This window comes from Saccostrea echinata, unplaced genomic scaffold (genome assembly GCF_033153115.1).
Source record: "Saccostrea echinata isolate AGI-Se365-2 ecotype Australia unplaced genomic scaffold, CSIRO_AGI_Sech_v1 ptg000003l, whole genome shotgun sequence".
In the NCBI taxonomy this organism is placed as follows: domain Eukaryota; kingdom Metazoa; phylum Mollusca; class Bivalvia; order Ostreida; family Ostreidae; genus Saccostrea; species Saccostrea echinata.
Window position 1 is genome coordinate 778,931 of NW_026889752.1, and position 22,715 is coordinate 801,645.

Consider the following 22,715-nt stretch of genomic DNA (forward strand, 5'->3'; position numbering starts at 1 on the left):
TAAGCAATATTTTTACAACCAGTATCTGTTATATATTGTAATGGTGGAATATCAGAGGTAACTTTGGTTTTAAAAACATCCTCCAATAATTTCCAGTATATTTTCGAGTTGTTTTTACTAGCGTCAGTAAGATGTAATTCTAGATTATTGTTGTAATTTTCAATTGCATGTTTTTTCATATTGTTAAACTCATTTCTCACTTGTTTAAAATTTGTCCAATCAGAGTCTTTTTTGCTTTTTTGGGGCTTTTCGTTTAAGTCTATTTTTTATACGAAGAGTTTTGCGCAATGCAGAATCAAACCATGGTTTATCTGTCGGCCGTATAATAACAGATTTTTCAGGTATACATTGTCTAACTATATTCATGAATGCCAAAGAGAAGTTTTCAGTTGCCTGATTAACATTTTGTGCATTACAAATGAGGTTTGCCCAGTCGGTATTTTCAATAAGTAAATTTAGTTTGTCTATGTCCGCATTTTTATATACCCACACTTTACGTTCATCAGATTGGTCTAGATTAACGCTTGATTTAAGAAAAATATATGTCCCTTTGTGATCGCTTATTGCACTGTCTGTGTGTAACACGCCTGAGTGAAGAACTGAAATACCTGGATTGACTAGATTTGGGTCAATAAGTGCATTCGATGAGCTCGTGATACGAGTGGATTCGTGGATAGTGTTTGTGAGATTGTATTTTAACAGAATTTCATTCATGATGTGTGTTCTAGGAATGTTAAAGAAATCTACATTAAGGTCTCTAACTAAAATTATTTTACTGGAAATATCAGAAGCTCTTTCTATAGACCACATAAGATTATTCCAAAAGGATTTGTTTCTATTTGGTGGACGGTATACACAGCACAGAAAAAAATTACAAGTAGGTACACACACATCTAACCAGATACATTCTATTAAAGTGGGTTCAAGGTCATCGCGTCTAATGGCTCGAAGAGATTCAGATATATAAACAAGAATTCCTCCTCCGTGCGAATTCCTATCTTTTCGAAATAGTGTATTAAATCCCTCAATTGAAATTTCGCAATTACTTACTCTTGCGTCCAAGTGTGTTTCTGTAAAGCATAGGATATCGAAGTCAGTTACATAAGAGGTTAAGCTTTCTATTTTGTTTCTAATACTCCTAATGTTAAGGTGAAAATATCTAAAATATGAATAGGAACACCATTCGGACCAGGGTTGGTTCAATGTTGCAAGACAATAATAATAGTAGATGAATAATTTACAAGCAAAAATATACATGAATAGAGCTTTTCATATTCTGGTTGGCTATACATTTGAACATTTGAAAGTAATAGTTATACACCTGTAATAGATACAAAAGTACATTTCTAAAATCAAAGATACAGAGTATATAACGTAGCATTGAATTTACTGTGCATCTGGTTTTTGAGTAATAAATTCCTATTGCAGCTCGATATTGTGACACTGTTTTACCTGCCATTGGTAAAAAAATTTGAACAAATGAAGAAATTTGATTGTAAGAGCCGCAAGCAAATATTATAACAAATATCAAAATCATTTGAATTCATGTTGGATAAACTGTGACAACAAAATAAGGAGTAAAAATAATAATAAAGCAAAAACAAAAAACAAAAGCGTATATACCAAGATAAAGGAAACAAAGTGAAAATAAAAAGTGTAAACAAGGATAACAAAAGTGACAAATGTGTGTCACTAAACAAAAGAAGATGCGTAGGGGCAGAATTGTTGAATATAAACAGTATGAAAACTATATACACGGCGTTCCAAAAAACAGTGGTCATACTGTAATAATGAAAGGAGAGAGAAGGGTTTTTTTTTTTTAATTTCAAACTGTTACCGTGTAGTGAATTCATACTTTATTTTAGGTATTCTTATTTAGTTTTCATTAATGAGAGCTGAAGTCAGTAACCATGGTAAACTATTTTAGACACATTTTAATCGCAAGTCGATAGTGAAGTCGCTAATACTGGTTATCGGGTGTTTCAGCTTCTGGGTCAGATGTTGTCCACTGAGGTGGAGCAAGTTCGTGCAACTCTTTAATAGATCGGATTAGGTATTTGTGACCTTTATCAGAGAGCTTTGTGAAAATTCTACCGTCACTAGTCCAGAATGAATGCACTCTTTCGGCTCGTTTGGCATTTTCAAGTTATTTTACTATGGCCTGTCTGTATCTGGTCAGGTCTTCGGTAATAAAGATGCCGGAGTTCTTCAGGTTTCGTTTTGCTGCATGAAATATATGGAGATAACGAACAGTATTCAAGCTAAAAAGTCCATCACACAATACAAAATAGGAGCAGAGCAAACACGGACCTCCAAACATCAGAGGTGGGATCAGGTGCCATGGAGGAGCGAGCATCCACCGCCGACCGGTCACACCCGCCGCGCGCCCCCTGTCACGATCGGGAAACAACGGAAAAATCCGTCGACAATTCAGTGTGTAAACAATGGCCTAACAATTAGTATGAAAACCGTCAGTCAGCATTTGACTCAATGATAAATTGTATTTGCTGACAAGGTCATTGTATCGACCATAGAACTTACGAAATGATGACTTTAAACGAGACAGCTGATATTCTTGTTTCATCAACTTATTTGTCAATATGCTCTTGCGTATCGAATCAACTGAGAGATATATACCCCGTATGCAGGTGATGAAGGTATATTGCTGCATAAGTAAGGGAAGTTGACGATTGAAAAGTTAAAGTCATCACGTTTATCATAAAGCTTGGTTGTTAGATTACCATTAACGTCTTTTTCAAGTAAAATATCCAAAAATGAAACAGATGTGTCAGACTCTGTGGTATCTTTTATCTCAAGTTCACCTGGATATATCGTATCGACATAAGAAATTTTAATAAGAAAACATAAATTTTGTTTTTTTATCTTCCAGTTCTTGAAACGACAAATAATTTGTATGTGACCATCCTTGTTGGGTTTACCTATTGGATGTGATCTGAAGATATCATCATCTTTGAGTTCGATTGCTTGATGATGTTTACAGATATCGATGACACTAATATCTGTATCTGCTCCTTCTCCTGGTGCCGGGCAGTTGTGAAATCTCAGAGAATTTCTTCTACCATATTGTTCGAGATCATCAACTATGTCCTCTAAGTTCCATATTTGACACTGCGGTTCAGAATTTTTTTTTCATAACCTTTAACTCTTGTTGATAGATCTTCAATTTCTTTGTTTTGTTTAGATATTGTTTCTGCCTGGTTTTTGATGATGTCAGTTGAAGAACTGAAGACTGCCTTCACAGCTTGTTCAATGGATGGTTTTATTGCCTCTGCAATTACTGGAAATAATTGAGAAATAAAATTTTGACTTTTCATGGAGCTTAATTTCAGTTCAGGGAGACTAAATTTTTGGCCCTGTGTTTGAATGAATGGTGGTTGTCTTTGTTTAGAACTCCTTGGCTCACTTGGAAAAGAACCTGACTTAACAGTTGTACTCCGTGTAGTATTTTATATGGACTGTGTAGATTGGTCATATACAGGAGTGTCAGAGCTTGACCCATACATTTTTTCAAGATCAGTTTCTAAATAAGATTGATATGTTTGAAGTACTATACAATGAAAACCCCAATTGCCAAACTGACATTTTAAAAATATAAATATTTGTTACCGTCTTCTTTCCTTTGATTTCTTTATGATACACATTAAGAGTCCTGCATACATAAGAATGTAATTCTATGCTTATTTAATTAACAAAAAAATCTATCCGCTTTTTGGATTGTCAATATGGCTTATGTTCATATGATGCATTGTCTACGTGTCCGTTTACCAGTTGGTGGTGCATGTTTGTAGTTTTTACATGTTTGTAGTTTTTAGCTATAGAAAGAGTAGAAAAAAAATTGTAACAACATATATACCTGCTGACTCCTTCCGGGCGTTTTTTTTTTTACTTTTCAATTCAAATATGTCTAATTTCGAATGAATATATATATATATATATATATATATATATATATATATATATATATATATATATATATATATATATATATATATATATATATATATATATATATATATATATATACCGTTTTTCGAAATCCTTCACCGGGAGCAATCTAAACAATAAAAGATATGGCATTTGATAATAGGTTTGGTAAGAACAATTGCAACAACTCCCTTTTTAAGACACAATTTACTACTTGCAATAACCACGGGTGATAAACTACTTTTCATGACGACAAAGAATATAGTGAGTAGATCGGATACTGCAGATCTTTTAACCCGACAAGAGCCACACTTGTTCATGTGGAGATTTCGAATTGTCGATCTTTATCAACCTGTCTTCTTTGTTTTTGGACCGTTTACGGTAGCTCAGTCGGTAGAGCGCTCGCTCCGTGATCGGGAGGTCGTGAGTTCGAATCTTGACCGCGACTGACCTAAGTCGATAAAAAATGGGTAGCAACTGTTCCTTCGCCATGCGCTCGGCACTTTGAAGTGAAAGTTGCGGGTCCTTCGGATGAGAGCTTAAAAACCGAGGCCTCGTGTCACGACAGGCGTTGGCACGATAAAGATCCCTCACTGCTCAATGGCCGTAAGTGCCGAGTAAATGTCAAAATTTGAAGCCCTTCACCGGTATATGGTGACGTCTCTATATGAGAGAAAAATTCTCGAATGGGACGTAAAACAACAAACAATCAATCAATCAATCAATCTTTGTTTTTGACCACGCCTATACTACAAAACTACACTGTAAAATATATCTTAGAGTGTAAGGTATGAAGACAAATACATGTATCGTACGAACACCTGTGGTTGCTGTTGTGCTTTGCATTGGCATGTATGATTTTTTTTTGTGATTAAAGACACAAAAACTGAACTTAACCTTTAACTTAATTAATTAAGGAATTTATGTCCTTTATTATTGACTACATCTTTCAATCGTGATTAACATTGTCATTTTGCAAAATAGATAAAAAAAAAAAATAAAAATTAAATAATACATATGTAACAAATTGATACTAAGAAAGAAAATCCCATGAAATTACTACAAAACACGTTATTGAACAAACGAGGGTTGTCCATAATGTTCGTAGATAAATGCTACTATTGCTACTATTTTCTTAAGACAACAATCCAAAACGTGTACAGGTATCGTATAGTAGATAAAAACAAATTATATCAAAACTTACTATTTTACGAAAGTTATATGTGCTAATTAGTTGCATATGCAAGTCAAAGTGCCTAGCTTGACCTTCAACTAGTTGTTTGATAACGTCAATAAAATTTATTTTCAATTTTTAACACATCTTCCTGTACACAGGCTAATATTTCTATATTATGCCATATTGCTAAGTCTATGCATACTTTTTACAAATAAATCTTGCTTGATTTTATTTTTCAATTGAACCAAAAAAAAAAAAAAAAAAAAGTAAAAGTGAAGATACAAATCAAAAAGTACATGTATATTCAATCATCAAATTCTAACTACTCCTTGAGTGAGAGTGAGAGAGTTTGGCAATGATTGATGCATGGTACAATTTTAGCTTTACAGCTTTCAAAAGTACAATCTACAATCTGTCTCCATATGCATCATTTTATATATATATATATATATATATATATATATATATATATATATATATATATATATATATATATATATATATATATATATATATATATATATATATATATATATATATATATATATATATTTACAAGATATAGAAGATACGAGATACATACGAGTAAGCAGCCCCTCTATTATATTTCTACAGTGTATCATAACTTGAAGCTGTACTCCTTTTTTTGAAACTTGAATACGATTTGTTTTGATCAGAAGAACCATTTTGGGAATTAGTGAAATATATAAAGACTCATTAAGTGAAAACTTATACGAATATTTGTATTTAAGTTTCATTGAATTGCTTCTATTTTAGAAAACACAGAGGGAGAATTAGATGCAAAACTAAAGAGGAAATTTGGTGAGTTTTTTTTAGGTTTCCTGAAAAAAAAAATCAATTTCTTGAATTTTTTTTTTGTATCAAAGAAATGACTCATTAACTTTATTTATTTATTTATTTATTTTTTGGTATCAAATTCTGTCACATTTTGTTTTTGTTTCCTTTTTTTTTTCCTGGATGATAATCAAAAATTTTATTCAGGAAAAGAATGAAAGATTTTATTCACTTATTTTGTTGTCTAACATAATATTTACGACTTTCGCTTAAAGCGAATTGAATCGAGCTCTGCATGTCATGATGGCGTAACAATATACTTTTGTGTTTTTTAAGTCGCTTGACTCTTTCAATTGGTAATTTCCTACCCTTTTTTCGTCCCTTAAGGTTACTTGAAAAAGGTTTTAAAATTCAATTCTACTTTAAGATGTCCTACTTTACAAAGAATGAAAATGCATTTGCTCTATAAAATTAAACTTCAGGAAACTGAGTGATATGTGCTTTTGTAATTGTTGTATGATTGGATTCCCGCTTCTAGGCAAATTCATAGGTGAACTCTTGTCAAATTTTCGGGACGCCCTGTCACTTCCTCGGGACATAGTAAAGGTTGAAAAGAACAAAACAAATGAAAACATTAAAATCTAGCACTACTATTACGCTACTGAATCCTATTTATTTACACTTTTACATTTTGAATTTTGAACGAAGCCAGACCACCGTAGGGCACGTCTAGTCAGTTTGTTATACTGTGGCGATGTGTGATTTACTTAAAGGACGGAATTACGAGTAAAGAAAAGTAACAAATGAATGACTACCTGTTTCCAGGACGGCCCTGGTTCATGCCACATTCTTACCTGGCTTATCATTTTCCTATAATCAATTAAAAATTAAGAAAAAAATCATACAATATGCATCAGTACTAAGTAGATGAAAATGACGCTGAACTGCAAAAATCACACCCACCAACATCCACCCACACACCCACACATACACACCCACCTTCCCACACGCACACCCACCTTCCCACACACACACACACACATTATATATATATATATATATATATATATATATATATATATATATATATATATATATATATATATATATATATATATATATATATATATATATATATATATATATATATATATTATTTTGACAAAACCCAAAGTTCTAAGAAAACCAAGAATCAGTCAAATATGAGTTGCGTCAAGCGGGACCTACCAGACCAAGAACAAGGTCCAATTTGGACCTTTTTTGGCCCTGTGAATTTCTGAAAAATCAAAAATGCTGAGCTTTAGTGGAAATTAAAAATTTAATTTTCTATTGGACTCTTCATGACTGAATGTCTATGAAAATGTAAATTATGTCATTATCCTCAAATCTATAAAATCTCTTAAAAATGATAAAAACTTTAAGCTGTTTTTCAATGTATTTTATAGCCCCCATCCTCTGGTCTAATATGTTTTATTATATACTGAAAGCACTTGTTCAGAAGGTGATACATTTGCAATATGTAATCCATTTTTTATGTGTTAGATCGCGGGTAGGGCTCGTATTTTAATTCTTTGCTGAGGGTGCTTAAATGCACAGATCTTTATCAAAGTTCAAGAACATTGCAATTTGACAAAGCCAGTTTTTTTTAAAACCTAGACTATCAGAGGGAACTTGATAATAGAAAATGAAAACACTTATTATCTACTTTATATTGATGTCTTTATAGGACACTGTGACTCGATCAATTAATTGGTATATGTACTGGGTCATTTCATGGATAAATTAAAACTAGCTTTTACCGAAAATTGGTTTTCGATGGATTCTGAAAGAACCATTCCTTCTGAATAATTTGATACCAAATATTTCGTTTAATACTTAACTTGACCTTATAAAAAATCTAAAATGAAATGAAAGCAAGGATTACAAGATAACTTCTTGCCATGGGATTGTCTTTATAAAGAAAACAACAACATTTATGTATGTAGAAGTACAATTTTACTTAAGGTATTTAAAATGTTTAATAATTTTTAGTAGATTTTTCGCAATTCTAGTACATTAATAACTTAAGTGTAAAATTATTGAGGTTTATAAAGTGATAACGTTTGCTTAATGAAAATAATTTCACAACTGGAAAACTATACAAAGTTACACTGACAGGAAAATGTTTCATTTAGTTTGAAAAACCTTGTCAAATTGTAATGTTTAAGTCCGATTATCTTAATAATCACTATAACATAGTAACGCTTTACTTAAATAATGAACATATGTAAGATAGTAGGTTATAGTTAAATGCAATTACATGTCGATATTAAAATAGTAGGTTGGAAGAAATGCTTTCGCTCTCAATAGAGCGGAACCAAAATATATCTATTTTACGTTTTAAAATGAATCAGTACATAAAATCAAATTTGACAAAGGAATTGACTGTATTTTTTTTTAAATCATTAACGCTTCATTTGAAGATCCAAAAAATAGAGTCCGGTTGCACTGATCGGGTAATGCATTCTACGGAGCTATCATCGCTATGCATAAAATATATATATTTTTTGAAACGACAATGAAGCATCGCATTTATACATTCGATTTTTTTTTTTGTTTTTGGAAAAAAAATTCATTTTTTATGGTCTCTGGGTCTTCTCTTCACTTTCTACAGATGTTTGTTTGTATCTCTGAATTAAAATACACTCAACAAACGTTTTAAAATCATAGAGCGATGACCCAGAAATAGATTTTTTAGGGAAAAAAATGTGTTTAAAAATGTACCAGTTTGTACCAAAGGACTCATCTAGCCAATATTCAAGTTATGTTTAAGGAAATCAAAAAACAATATCGGAAATATATTTCCTTTTTTTCACAGAAACCTGATAAACCTAAAGAATGCTTAAATATCATGTGGCAGATCATTGGAATTATAACTTTTCAAGTACACCTAGATTCCTGACGAATGCCAATCAAAAGTGCCCTCGTTTGTTTATGCAAATTAAAACTAGATGCTGTCATGAGACAGTAATACCCGCACTAAGGTGTTTGCCTCTGAATGCACACTCCTTCATATTGGGCCTACCAAGGAAAAAGCCAAAATAATTCGATAATTTACACAGTACATGTACATGTATTTGTCAAATCGAGCATAAAATGCTCAGGTGACCATGTGACCTGTGAGCCTCTTATAGGTATTTCCTTTACTTAATTCATTACCAGTCTGAAATAACAGAATTTAATTAATGATGTAAATTAGGTTTTGATAAAAGGGGGATATAAATTTTTGGCCCATAATTGAACTTTTTAAATTTATTTTCTCAACAACAAATAATATTATTTTAGTACAAAGCGTTTTTAATGAATTTATCAAAATGTGTAAACATTTTTTTAGTATTTAATTAGGCAAAAACCATCTTGAAAAGCCATACCCAATCAATCCCCCCCCCCCCCCACACACACAATTTGCCTGTTTTTGGAAATAGGCCTAGATGGCAAAGTTATGTTAAAAACATCGTTTGTTATGATAATTTAAAATTTGTTCTTGTACTGTACATGTATGTGAACACCTTTTTGAAAATTTCTTCATCACATTGGGCTTGCGTCACCCTACTAGTACTAGTTTTACCATTATCATTTTTAGATTGCACATGCATTCGGCAAACCTTGGCTGATTCCGTCACCTTCATCAAACGTTAGAACGTTAGATAAGGTACGAATCGGCCGAGGTGTGCCGAATGATTACACATGGTGCAGTGTGGTGAAAACATCATTACATGTATATCAGTAGGAATTAATTCATTTTGTGTTTTAATTGGATTATATTTCATGAAGTTGACAGGACATATGACAGTCAGTAAGTACAAATTTAAGTATAGACTGGGGTAAAATAAACCGAAATGCAAATGGTTAGGTTAAATTTAAAAAGGATCAAAGATCATCGGATGCCATAGTAGACGAATTTCACAATCTGAAGAGTTATCTCCCGTTGTTGACATTACATTCAATTACATGCAAAAATCCAGGAATTTTTTTTTTTTTGGGGGGGGGGGGGCACACCTCAGTCAAAAAAAATTCCAGCCCAGAATTTCCTGTGAAGCAAAAATAAAACAAAACAAAACAAACAAAAACAAAAACACACAAACAAAATAAAAACAATGATGGTGGGGTCCGTTTTTTATGGAGGGGGGGGGGCAGTCATTTTTTAATTTGCTTCTGTAAATCAGTATAATCATAGTCCTATTTAAAAAACTCTGCAAATTCCTGGGGGGGGGGGGGACAATCTCCCTAGCCGCTCTCATAACCACTCTCTTAATGAACTGGAAATGTTCACAATATGACTACATCAAATTAAATAAAAGTGCATCAATGATAAGATTGCTTGACATTTCATTCAATAATTTGGGTCAACCCATGTATCCTCCTAGAATTAGGAATGAAAATCATTCAAAGAGATGGACCATTACACTATTTGTATATATTCACATTTTTTATGTCAAAACAAAGTATTAGCTTGCATACATGAACAAACAGGGGTCTGGGAAGGGGAAGGGGCGAGGGGAAGGAGTTATCTCTTTACGTCTTAATTGTTGAAAACTCCTAAAATGAATATTAACCTCTAATCCGACTAGTACGTCTTCATTATTTTTTAAGTGGTGGTTTCTCCATATGAGTGAAAAATTCCCAAGAGGGACATTTAACAACAAACAAACAAATGGCTTAAAAAACACAATATACATGTACATGTTTATTAGTCAACAGATATACTTCTAGTCATATCTCTAGTTCTCCCTTGAATCAGAAATGATGATATAAATATTTAAAGAATGATTAAGAGTTGAAAAGGTTGCATCTTAAAATTGACTTAGCCTAAGCTCTGTGGTTGAATTAGCTATACCACTTTAGCTTATTTTGCTATTATTTTTTTATCATACTATTTTCTAAAATGTGCAGTTTTTTCAACATGGATACAAGTCATACATTTTCAGCTTCTTAAAACAATGCATGAAAAAGAAACTGCTTTTCAAATACTGTAACTCTTTTCAAGTACTTGTGATCATAAGTTTTTAGCTCACTTGAGGTTTTCTGACCACATTTTGTCTGTCATCCATCTGTCCGTCTGTAAACTTTTCACATTTCTGTCTTCTTCACTAGAACCACTGGGCCAATTTTAACCAACCTTGCCACAAAGCACCTTCCACTCTCTACCATCGGCTCATACATTCACCTCTGTCGTTGGCTTGCCTATATCACTGTGATAAGCACGAGAAATAGTGCGTTTGTATTAATTCATTATAATTGAATGTCTGAGCTAATGATAGTCCATAAAGATAGATATTTACTAATTAGATGTAAAACTATTAGTTTAATTTGAAATAATCCTTGAAATGTTATGTTTTTTACGTTATGTCGAAAATCTTGATGCGAGCCCATTGCAGAGGTGTCTGAGAGAGTAACGAACGACAACTCTGCAAAGGAGATTGAGCATCTTCGGGTAAAGGGGATTCAAGATTGTTCAAATGAAGGGCCACACACTCTTTCAAGGGGAGATAATCAAGAACTAGTGAAAATTTGGTGGTATCATTTAAAAAAGTCTTATCAAGAACCACTGACTGGGCCCAAAAAGTTGAAACTTTCTTTTACATAGACTTCGTGTAGATTCAAATTTGTTCAAATTATGACCCACTGGGGTAGGGTGGGGCCACATATGGGGATCCAACAATTTACATAGAAAAATGTAGGGGATTTTTTCCATCATAAATCTTGTTCTCAAGAACAGCAAGGGCATTATTGTCCCCCGTTTTCGCGAAAGGGACCTAGGGGACATTAATTCTCATCTGTCTGTCAGTCTGTCTGTTTGTCAGTCTTTTCATCTGTCACAATCAATTTAACCTTGGTCATAACTTTTGAATAATAAGAGATAGGACTTTCATATTTCATATGTACATAACCTACAAGAATTTTCTAAATATACAATGACCTTTGAACCCATGACCATGACCTTGAAGTTTGACCTACTTTTCAAAAAAATTAACATTATTTTAAATTGATCATTTTGAAAGAGAAAAGATAGGGCATTCATATTATACATGTATATTACCTGTGACAAGACCTTTCTAAATATATCATGACTTTTGACTCTGTGACATTGACCTTGAAGTTTAACCTACTTTTCAAAAATGTTATATTTCCTTATAACTTTTGATTGAGAAGAGATAGGACTTTCATATTTGACATGTACATTACCTGTAACAAGGTGTTTCCGAGCATGCTATGATTTTTTACCCCTTGACGTTGGTGTTTTACCTATTTTTCAAAAAATTTAACTTTGGTGATTACTTTTGAATGACATATGATAGGGCGTGCATATTTGAAACAATATGTCATAAATAATGGCATCCCATCCACTAGGACATGGAAAGCAGGGGACCACAATTCTTTGAATTTGCTTGCTAGTCATTTTGATATGGAAACATCCTCATATAGTGTAGTTTCAAGTTTTATATGCCCCACCATGAATATGGCTGAGGCATATAGTGTTTGTCATGTCCGTCTTCCGTCTTTCCATCCTTCCGTCTGTCCTTCTGTCGCACTTTGCTTTTAGCTCAGTTCAAAGCTCAGTTTCAAAGAAACCATCCAAACTTCATATGCTGATAGATATTGATAAGAGCTATGCAACTGCATCAACATTTTTTTACCTTGACCTTTTCTTTGACCTTGACTTCACTTTTCTTTAAATTAGTGTTTAGCTTAGTTTTAATGAAATCATTCAAATTACTGTAATAAAACTTCATATGCTGATACATACTGATGTAAGCTTTTCAACTGGATCAACCTTTTTGACCTTGACCTTGACCTCACTTTTCTTAAATTAGTGTCTAGATCAGTTTTGAATAAACAATTCAAGATATATTTATCAAACTTCATATGCTGATACAGTCCCTGAAACGTTCTACTTTCCCACTTGAACGGTGAGCGAACGCTGAACGAACGGTGAACGAACGCTGAACGAACGCAGAGCGAACGGTGAGTGAACGATGTGTGAACGCTGAACGCAACTTGGTGAACGATGTGTGAACGGTGAACGGTGAGCGAACGCAGAACGCGAACGGAGCGCAAACGCGAACGCAAAGTGAACGGTGAACGAACGGTGAACGCAAGATGAACGATATATTCGGAATGCCTCTGATCTTTTCCTTGCATTGAAACTATTTTATTGTATTATAATGTTAGGTGCAAAATAATAATAATAATAATAATAAATAAATAAATAATAAATAGGTAAACCAATAAATGAATGAATAAATAAGTCAATAAAATAAATTCTCCAAAATTGTCCTAAGAAAGACGATGCATGCACATTAAGTTTTTAATCACACGATTTTTATCGCATTAAAACATTGTAATTGTTGCCGAACGCTGAAGTATAAAAGATGTTTTTTTAGTTGGAAAATAAAAATGTTTATTCTCATTTGATAACAAATCAGAGAAAACTTCTGACTTACAGAATGAATTAAAGCGGTTGTAACATCCATTCATATATCTCTGTGTCAATGCGATTTCGTGTAAAGTAATGAAAAAAAAAATAATAATTACAAAGGTCAGTGGACGTTTTGCATTTATACGCTCGTATTTTAAATGTTTAATACAATAATATATTGTGTCACTTCTCTATTTTTCATGATGATTTATTGAGCAGACTTCTACATGTATCTGTAGATGGCCGTGATTATACTCGGACAAGATAATACAAAGATGCATATTCATATTATTTGTTATAAATTCAATTTTCAGAACTTGATATTTAAGTAATATGCTGTTATAGTGTTTATTAAACAGACAAATGAGAAAGAGAGAGAGAGAGAGAGAGAGAGAGAGAGATATTCCGTTTTAGCCCCCCCCCCTCCTTTCAGGCTTTACTAAATGTTTGTACCTATATCAAACAAAAACTCTGAATTTTTTTTCTAAATATATCAGACAGTGAAAGTAACTTTTTTTTATCAACAAATCATATCCATTTGTTTGACAGTCATACTCGTTTTTATTTTCCTGCTTCAAGTAATATGTCGAAGTCCACGTGCTTGTGCTGTCAATCAAAATCATTCGACACTGTGCAGGTGTGAAAGTTTCGTCACATCGAAGGCGAAGTGCGAGTATTTCCAACAAGTTATAACATTTATTTTTATCATTTCTAGATTTGATTCCAACATTTAGATAATAAATGAATAAAATACACTGGGCATTAACACTTGAATTTGAAACATACTCTCTGCCAATTTCAAATACCACCGCCGACATGTGTACATTTTGAACTACTATTGTCTTGTGACTTTTTTTAGATGCATGTTTGTTTTGAGACTGAAATTTTTGTTCTAAAAAAGACCTTAACTTTTTTTTAAAAAAATGTTAATTAAAATATTCTGGAAATACAGTACTGTCTAAGTAACCGATTTAGGGGGAAAGGGGGGGGGGGGTATTAATCATATCGAATGGCAAACATATAAAGTTACGGTGAAGAAAGAATTTTTTTCTCTATAACTATAAACTTAACATATTATAGTAGAGAAAATTCTGTAGTGTATTACATTTTAAATAAATATTTCCTTTAACCACACTATCAATTTCATTCGCTCCAAAGATAATAAATTAACAGGATATCCGCAGTACTATGTATAACTCTCAGAACTAGTTCTATCATATTTTCTATAGTAATTGAAAAAAAAGGTGTTAGAAATAAATATTTTCGTAATTTTGCTGCCTAATTATTTTACTTGGATAATTATATCATAAACATTTAATTTAACAAAACAACAAATTGTTGCAGAGCTTGAAGTATTTGCACATTGCCCTTAGTTAAATTTAATATTTCAGCATCGGTCTACATAGGTACAGAATGTGCTTATAACAACATTTATTTTCCAGAGTAATTTAATAAATAACCGAACAGCTAAGTTAGAATAATAAATATATATATCGTAGATATTTTCCCCCATTAAATAATGATTCTTCAAACACGATATGTTAGTTATTGAATAAAAAAAAAACCTGTAACTCCTTACCTACAAAAAGATAAGTCCTTTCACTTCGGAGTTCCGAATGACAATCAAAACTGAACGAAAGGTGAACACTGAACGCAAGGTGAACGCAAAGTGAACGGAACGAAGAGCGAACGCTGAACGCTTTGTGAACGGTGAACGCGAGCGCACGGTGAACGGTGAACGCAAAACTGTGAACGGAGAGCGAACGGTGAACGCACGGTGAACGAACGGTGAACGCACGCTGAACGAACGGTGAACGAACGGTGAGCGAACGGAAAAATGGGAAAGTAGAACGTTTCAGGGACTTTACATACTGCTGAGAGCTATGATTATCATCAACTTTTTTGACATTGACTTTTTCTTTGACCTTGACTTCACTTTTATATACGTTTTAAATAAATCATAAATATTTTTATCGAACTTCATATGCTAATAGTAAATACATACTGATGTTAGCTTTTCAACTGCATCAACATTTTGACCTCAACCTTTCCTTTGACCTTGACCTCTCTTTTCTTAAATAAGTGTTAAGCTCAGTTTTAAATAAATCATTCCAGAATTTTTATCAAACCTAGTATGCTGATATGTATTATTGAGAGCTATTCAACTGCATCAAAAACTTTTCACCTTGCACTTTCCTGTGACCTGGACCTCCCTTCTCTTTAATTTGTGTTTTTCTTAGTTTTAAAGAAACAATTTAAGATATTTTTATGTAAGCATGCACTTATACATATTTTGGTGAGAATTTATCATCTATATCCAATTGTTTTTAGATTTTAGTTTCAATTTTAAAGAAACTGTTCAAGATATTCTCATCAAACTTCATACACTCATACAAATTTTCATGTTGCATTAGTAATATACATTCGGCTGGGCATTCATGTCCTTTGGACATATTTCTAGTTTTCAAATCATGACCTCCAAGGGTAGGGTCAGGCCACAAGAAGTTTTATATAGGAATAAAAGGGGAAAAAATCTTCAAAATTCTTCTTTTCAGGAACAACAAGAGCATGATTAATATGGAAACATTCTCAAGAAGTGTAGATTCAAGTTTGTACACATCATGACCCTATGGGGTAGGGAGGGGCCATTTTTTTCCTGCCCCTATTTGCCATCCAAATGTAAATGCAATTTTTGAAACCATTTTACACATCCACATGACAAAACCAATCATCTTCCAAATGATCATGATTTAAGGCTAATGCATAATATATTTAAGGGGAAGTTCTGGGAACCAGGGTGTTTAAACATGTTAAATATTTAGAAGAAAAAAAAGTGAACCCCATTTGACCCCCAGGGTGAAAATAAAAATTCCGAAACCTTACTGCTCATCTACAGGACACCACTAAACATCTCCCAAAAGAATTAGGCTACTGTGTAAAATGTAAGAGGAGTTCAGGGAACCAAGGGGTTTTTGCATAAAAACGTCATTTTTCGACCCCCATTTGACCCCCAGGGTGAAAATGAAAATTCTGAAACCTAACTGCACATCTACATGACACCACCAACCATCTTCCAAAAGATTATTAGGCTACTGTGTAAAATGTAAGAGGAGTTCAGGGAACCAGGGGCTTTTTGCATAAAAAAACGTCATTTTTCTACCTCCATTTGACCCCCAGGGTAAAATGAAAATTCCGAAAAGTTACTGCACATCTACATGACACCATCAACCACCTCCCAAAAGATGATTAGGCTACTGTGTAAAATGTAAGAGGAGTTCAGGGAACCAGGGGCTTTTTGCATAAAAAACGTCATTTTTCGACCCCCATTTGACCCCCAGGGTGAAAATGAAAATTCCGAAACCTTACTGCACATCTACATGACACCACCAAACATCTCCCAAAAGATGATTAGGCTAGTGTGTAAAATGTAAGAGGAGTTTGAGAAAGAAGAGTGTGACAGACGGACGGACGGACGGACGGACAGACATGAGTAACAACAATATACCTGAACTTTCTTTAGAAAGTGCGGGTATAAAAAAAACCTTGACACTCGAACATATAAAGTCAATGAAATTAATTTCCTTTTTTCGGCATCATCGCTATAATCTTCAACATTAAAAAATGTAATGTACTTGTGAGATTTGCCGACGAAGGGTACGGAGCATGCAAAACAAGTACCGCTGTCTCTCTGAAGTTATCGCACCAGGAGGGAGACTGTATCTCGCATCACTGCCCCTGATTTCAGATCCTCCGGGCTACGAGTGGACTTCAAAAGCAGGATTTCCCTACCATGCCATCAGCATCAACATTTTACAAACAGTTTTACTGTATATAAAACTAATTCAAACAATCAAGTGGAAGAACATAAATGAATAGTAATGCACATGTAATACATTCATTTATAAAACTGTTTTTTAGTATCATAGAAAATATTTGCTATCAATTATTAAGATTTATAAAACAATCAATAAAACTATGATAGTTTATGAAGATATGCATATAGAGATCTAATGAAGAAAATCTAAAGTGTCGCATCTTCCTGATGCCTTTGACAGATGTGAAAAATGTGCTAGTGAAGGACTTCAGGTCATATCACTTCCAGTTATGTCCTCCAGCGTCGTTCATGTACGTCACGGGAGCGTTGGATTTGGCATTCTTTCTAACAACATCAACAAGACTGGAGAGACTGTCAACATCAATCCTGTGCTAAAGCCTCTTAATGTTAGCGAAACCAGCATCAACAAGTCATCGGCCATTGTATTGTACCTGGATGGAAAGCATTATTTCAATGTGCAAGCCTAGAATTGTTCGCCACATCAGATTTCCTAGCACGTAACTTTTCCTTTTCTCGTTTTCAAATTTTCAGCATTTTATGCATAAAAAGGATGATTTACCTCGATCATGCAGCATATTGAGAAAAAAACAACTCCTCACCTGCGCAGTTATCGTAGTGAATCACGCACGTCTTTTCTACTGAGCTGTAGTTTGTGAGGTAGTGGTGGAGCATTGAAATAACACCATTGGCACCTTAAATGTTTGTTCCGTTTTTCCCTATCCCTTGATCATTATCGATTAGGTAATTCATTTGCCGATACTTGCCTTCAGTGACAACACAAACATTTGAAATTTGCGGGGCGTAAGGAAGTATGATTGCCCTTCTTGTCTCCCAAGGTGGCGGATGGAGAGAGGCTGGGAGAAGTCGAAGGTGTAGTAGCCATGGATAATGTTGGTAGAACAAGGGCGTGAGTCCAGTAGGCCTCTCACGTGATTCCATTTTCTTCCTTTGCATTCGTAACAACATTATTATAGACCTGCAGTAGTCAATTTACATCAATCAACTTCGTTAAAGCATTAACTAATGAACAAAACAAAATTAGTTCATTTTCTTTCAAACTATTTCCAGTGCCATCATTGACAAATGTTTTGTAAAAGCTTGCAGATGATCCTGTTTCTCCTGTAATCCAGCTGCTGAAGAGATATTTGCTCTGACATTCTTCACATTTTGGACAAAGATCTGAACAAGGAGTCATGTACCTAATATGCAGACAGCAGTCCTTCCAAAGAAGTTTGAACGTGGTAAGACCAACACGCCCTTTGTTCGTTTCTGGACAAGTACATGATGTTTCGTACGAGTAATGCAGTAAAGACTTGTTGCCAGATAAAATTAAAAAAAATACATGTATTCCCTTGGTTCTTTATATAAGGTTGAAGAAGACCAAACACTTCTGTATACTTCTGGATATAATCAACTGCATTCTTGATTTCTTCAAAGCTGGACGCATTATTTGGTCGACTGTTTTTGTTCTTGTGAATTCATGGAATAAATCAATTTTGATTCAGTCGGAAAACAATGTTCTTCGTGTAGTCCTGACACCGTAAACGTGCAAAAAATAAATAAATAAATAAATAAATAAATAAATAAATAAATAAATAAATAAAAAAAAATTAAAAATTAAAATAGTAGTATGCATATTTTTTTTTTATTCTAACGCCGTGTATTATGACCATCCCCAACACACGAAAGATTTCCCGTTATAAACTTGTCCCTCTCCTTTCTTGAGAGTTCATTTGACATCAACATTGCATTGAGAACCTCCTCTAATGGGACATGTGTTTTCCATAGGAACAGGATGTAGAAACATTTTCTTTTAAAATCTGCATTGTTCCCGTTGCATAAAACGTTGTCTTACCCTGCACTATCATCTCTTCGTTGTTTTATTAGTGTAATATTTTTCATTCAACATGTATTTTTTTTCTTTGAGCTTCGTAACAGACATAGATACTAGAAATCAAATCCTCTGTTTCTAAATCGCTGTTTTAATTATCAGATGATACACTGGTTACAGCTGATCTATGGCGTGGAAGATCCGCAACTAATAGGTTTATTGAATTTAATTAAAGTGCTCATCAATTATATTAATTTAAAACGCACTGATCAAGCGACTTTCGCTTAAGAAAACATCAATATGTTTATATCAGGAACACAGTGTGACGGAACCTTGCATATGCGCAAACTTTACGTCTCTGCTTCGAATTACTCATGAAAACAACTTTTAATGTAATATTCCCTGATAGATATACATTATTTAGACATTTGAACAAGCTTTGATAACCCTCAATTATCTGGGTCTAAAAAAGCTTTGGTAAATTATATATTTTTGTTTGAAAGGGTATATTACATGAATATTGTACATTTTGCGTGTAGACCTACATAGGAACCGTCAATATTTAAAGGCGCGTATTTTACTTTTATACATTGTTTAAACTCAATAAAATAGATTACCTGTAAATCCATGTATATAAGATAATGCTCAAGTTTTCTTCAGACAGATATATTTAAGAAATGAATTTAATTTTTGGAGAATCCATGAGTACATGAACTACGACGCTTCACACCGGCGTATTTAACGAAGCGCTTCATGATAAATATGCAGGCGTGAAGCGTTGTAGTTCATGTACCTCATGAATTCTCATAACTTAAAATCAGATCTTATATTAACATTATTTTTCTGAAAATTTGCCACAATTTATGTCATCTAAAGATCAATGCCATTTTTAAAGCAAAAGAGTTTGAACATTAGTTTTGACGTCAAGTATGGTATTATGACGTCACAATTGAGATATAGTAGTTCATGAGGACATGAACTTTTTCTATATTTGCAAAGAATCTTAAGGAAAAAATAATTGGTAATGTAAATATTAACATATCAGCAAAATGTAACGTTATATGTTGCCCATGTTAATCTCATCATATGTTTTTTCCAGCAAACATGCAGACGAAACGTCATGTTTTTTGAGTGCTATAATGAACTTTTTGCATTCATGTCACTAAGGTCAATTTTCGTTTGACGCAACTCATATATATAGTATACGAGGACTAACCCTAGTATTTCTTGTGGGTGTGAGACTACTGTAAATGTAATCAGTAGAATAGTTGTGCGAGTCAGGTATGAGTTAAATGATGTAGATCAAACATCCTAATGCCAAAACTGCGCAGATATTGCAGATCTGGGCACGGAATATAAGTTAAACCCGAATAAGCATTTCCTGTTTACATACTACATGCACATGTATATCAAAGTATCAAAATAATAACTGTTATTATGAACTATATTTATAAGTGGGGTATTTTTTTGGTAAATAAACTGTAACTTTTGTTGTCATTAACCTAGTGCTTATATTTTTTTTAATAACTTTTATTCAATATTTATTTCTTCATTTAGCAGTGCACCTTAAAATATGTATTTTTTTTTCTTGAAAGGACTTGGTTCGTCTTCTCTCATTATTGCCTAAAACCTTCGGGGATTCTGCCCAAATGGAGCTTACCAAGGGAAATCCTCCCAGTGTATTTGTAAATGTCTTATAACTTGAGCTTGTTCAACATAATAAATGTTTTTTTTATTCAACGAGTTTTATGTTATACAAAATCAAAAAGAAATGTCAAAAAATGGCTACATTTATGTTGCATGTAATATACAGGAATCGAGAATTCGTAGATTAATGGTTTATATATACATACCGTCTACACGTATTTTCTCCCTCCGTAAACCCTAACTCACTGGTTACATTCATATCGCTAAAAATGCAGAGCCTTTTCCTATGATTTCGTTTTCCACACTCACACCGACCAAAGTGCTAAAAAAAATGGAAGATTGCTAAGAAGTATACATACAAAAGATTATGCAAAGTGAATAAATTGTAATTTTTTATGAAATCCTCCGAAAAAAAGAAAAGAAATTAGTTATGATAAGAATTACTGATCCAGGTGTATTTAAAGTTATTTTAAAAGAAATTTTCAACAATGTATTTCATTGTATACTAAAACTTTTCCCCCCAAATTAAGCAAAGCTTCTATATAATTGCAAATTAAAGAACAAAAATTATTCACGTCCGGATGTTTTAAGTTCAAAGTAAAAAATTCTGTTGCTATTTCAAGAAAAATTTTCGCTCTTTAGATGAATTTAAAAAACACACATACGAGGGGTGATCAAAAAGTTCGCCAACTATCTCTATATTTAAAAAAAAACACAATTCAGATCAGAATGAAATTTGGCACACATATAGTCATACACATGTTCTTTAAATAGCAGATGTTAAATAATGTTTTGCTCCGTGTTTGTGACGTCACAATGTGAAAATGACGTCAGTATGTAGGTCACTTGTGACAAAAAATGATTGACTCAGTCGTAGTCGAGCAACGAACGGCTGTAAAGTTTAACGTATATCTCAGAAATTCCTTTGCAGTAGAATATGATAATTTGTACATGGTTTATGAAGACAAAAGACTTACCAGTAGTTCAATCATTAGTTGGATTGAATGTTTTAGTGAAGGCAGGGAGATGGTTAAAAATGATGTTTGTTCTATTGCCCAGCGAAAGGAAACCGGTAAAAAGATGTGTCCTTAGTTGAGCAATTTGTTTTGAAAGATCGCCAAATTACAGTAAGAAAAATGGTTGATTATCTGAGCAATAATATAATAATTAAACCTCTGAAATATCGTTTACTTTAGAATTTAAACATATGGGATACGAAAAAATGAAGGCGCCCATACTTTTTCCACATTGGATAAACGACGCTCCCGAGACAGAGGACTCGGGTTATGATGGTCGCCATGCTAATTCTGGGGAGGAATATCCTTATCCACCCAACTTACAGCTGTATTGCCGAGATTTGGCCATTTCTGACAGATGATCTGTTCTTGTTATAAAAAAAAAATTACTTGCATGGTAAGAAATATAAGACTCGGAAAAATCTCTTACCTTCCGTGAACAGATCGCTACGAAGCATATCACGAATCATGTGATTCGCGCATGGGCAGAACAATGGCAGATGTGCATTTAAATCGGAGAGGACTACTTTAAAAGATAATGAACACTAAAACCTCATTTTATTTCTTTTAAGGAAGTAATTTAATTAGTTCGCGAACTTTCTGATCAACCGTCGTATATTAAAAGCAAGATAAAAGCATTCTCTTTTTTTCAAAATAACGTAAATTTCCTCACAGAGTTTCATTACTTTGAATGATGACGTCACAACTGCATTAGACAAAAAATTGCGAGAAAGATTTATAGCCAGATATAGGGGGTTAAGAAGCAAATATCATGTATATTGTATGTGCTTTATTTAAATTAAAGTGGATTAATCAAGTCTGATGATATGATTTAATGGTTATCATTTTTTTTCCACAAAGAAGACAATTGCAAGCAGCTGTGTACTTATCCAGTTCAGGATTTCCTCTGACATTCTGGACAACATAAAAAAATGCAAATATAAGTAATAAACAGCGATGTTTCAATAAACATGGTGTTATGAACAACTTAAGCCCTGTAAACATGTTTA

The 22,715-nt window shown here is 33.3% G+C and overlaps 1 long non-coding RNA gene and 1 pseudogene across 1 annotated transcript; one reads left to right on the plus strand and one right to left on the minus strand.

Moving 5' to 3' along the window:
• The first annotated feature begins 708 nt into the window (after positions 1-708).
• On the plus strand, positions 709-20,753 carry LOC133178715 (uncharacterized). Its single transcript, XR_009720010.1, has 3 exons — positions 709-877; positions 5,900-5,944; positions 20,638-20,753. It is a non-coding gene; the product is annotated as an uncharacterized LOC133178715 (long non-coding RNA).
• Positions 16,991-19,671, minus strand: LOC133178610 (uncharacterized; annotated as a pseudogene).
• Positions 20,754-22,715: the final 1,962 nt, after the last annotated feature.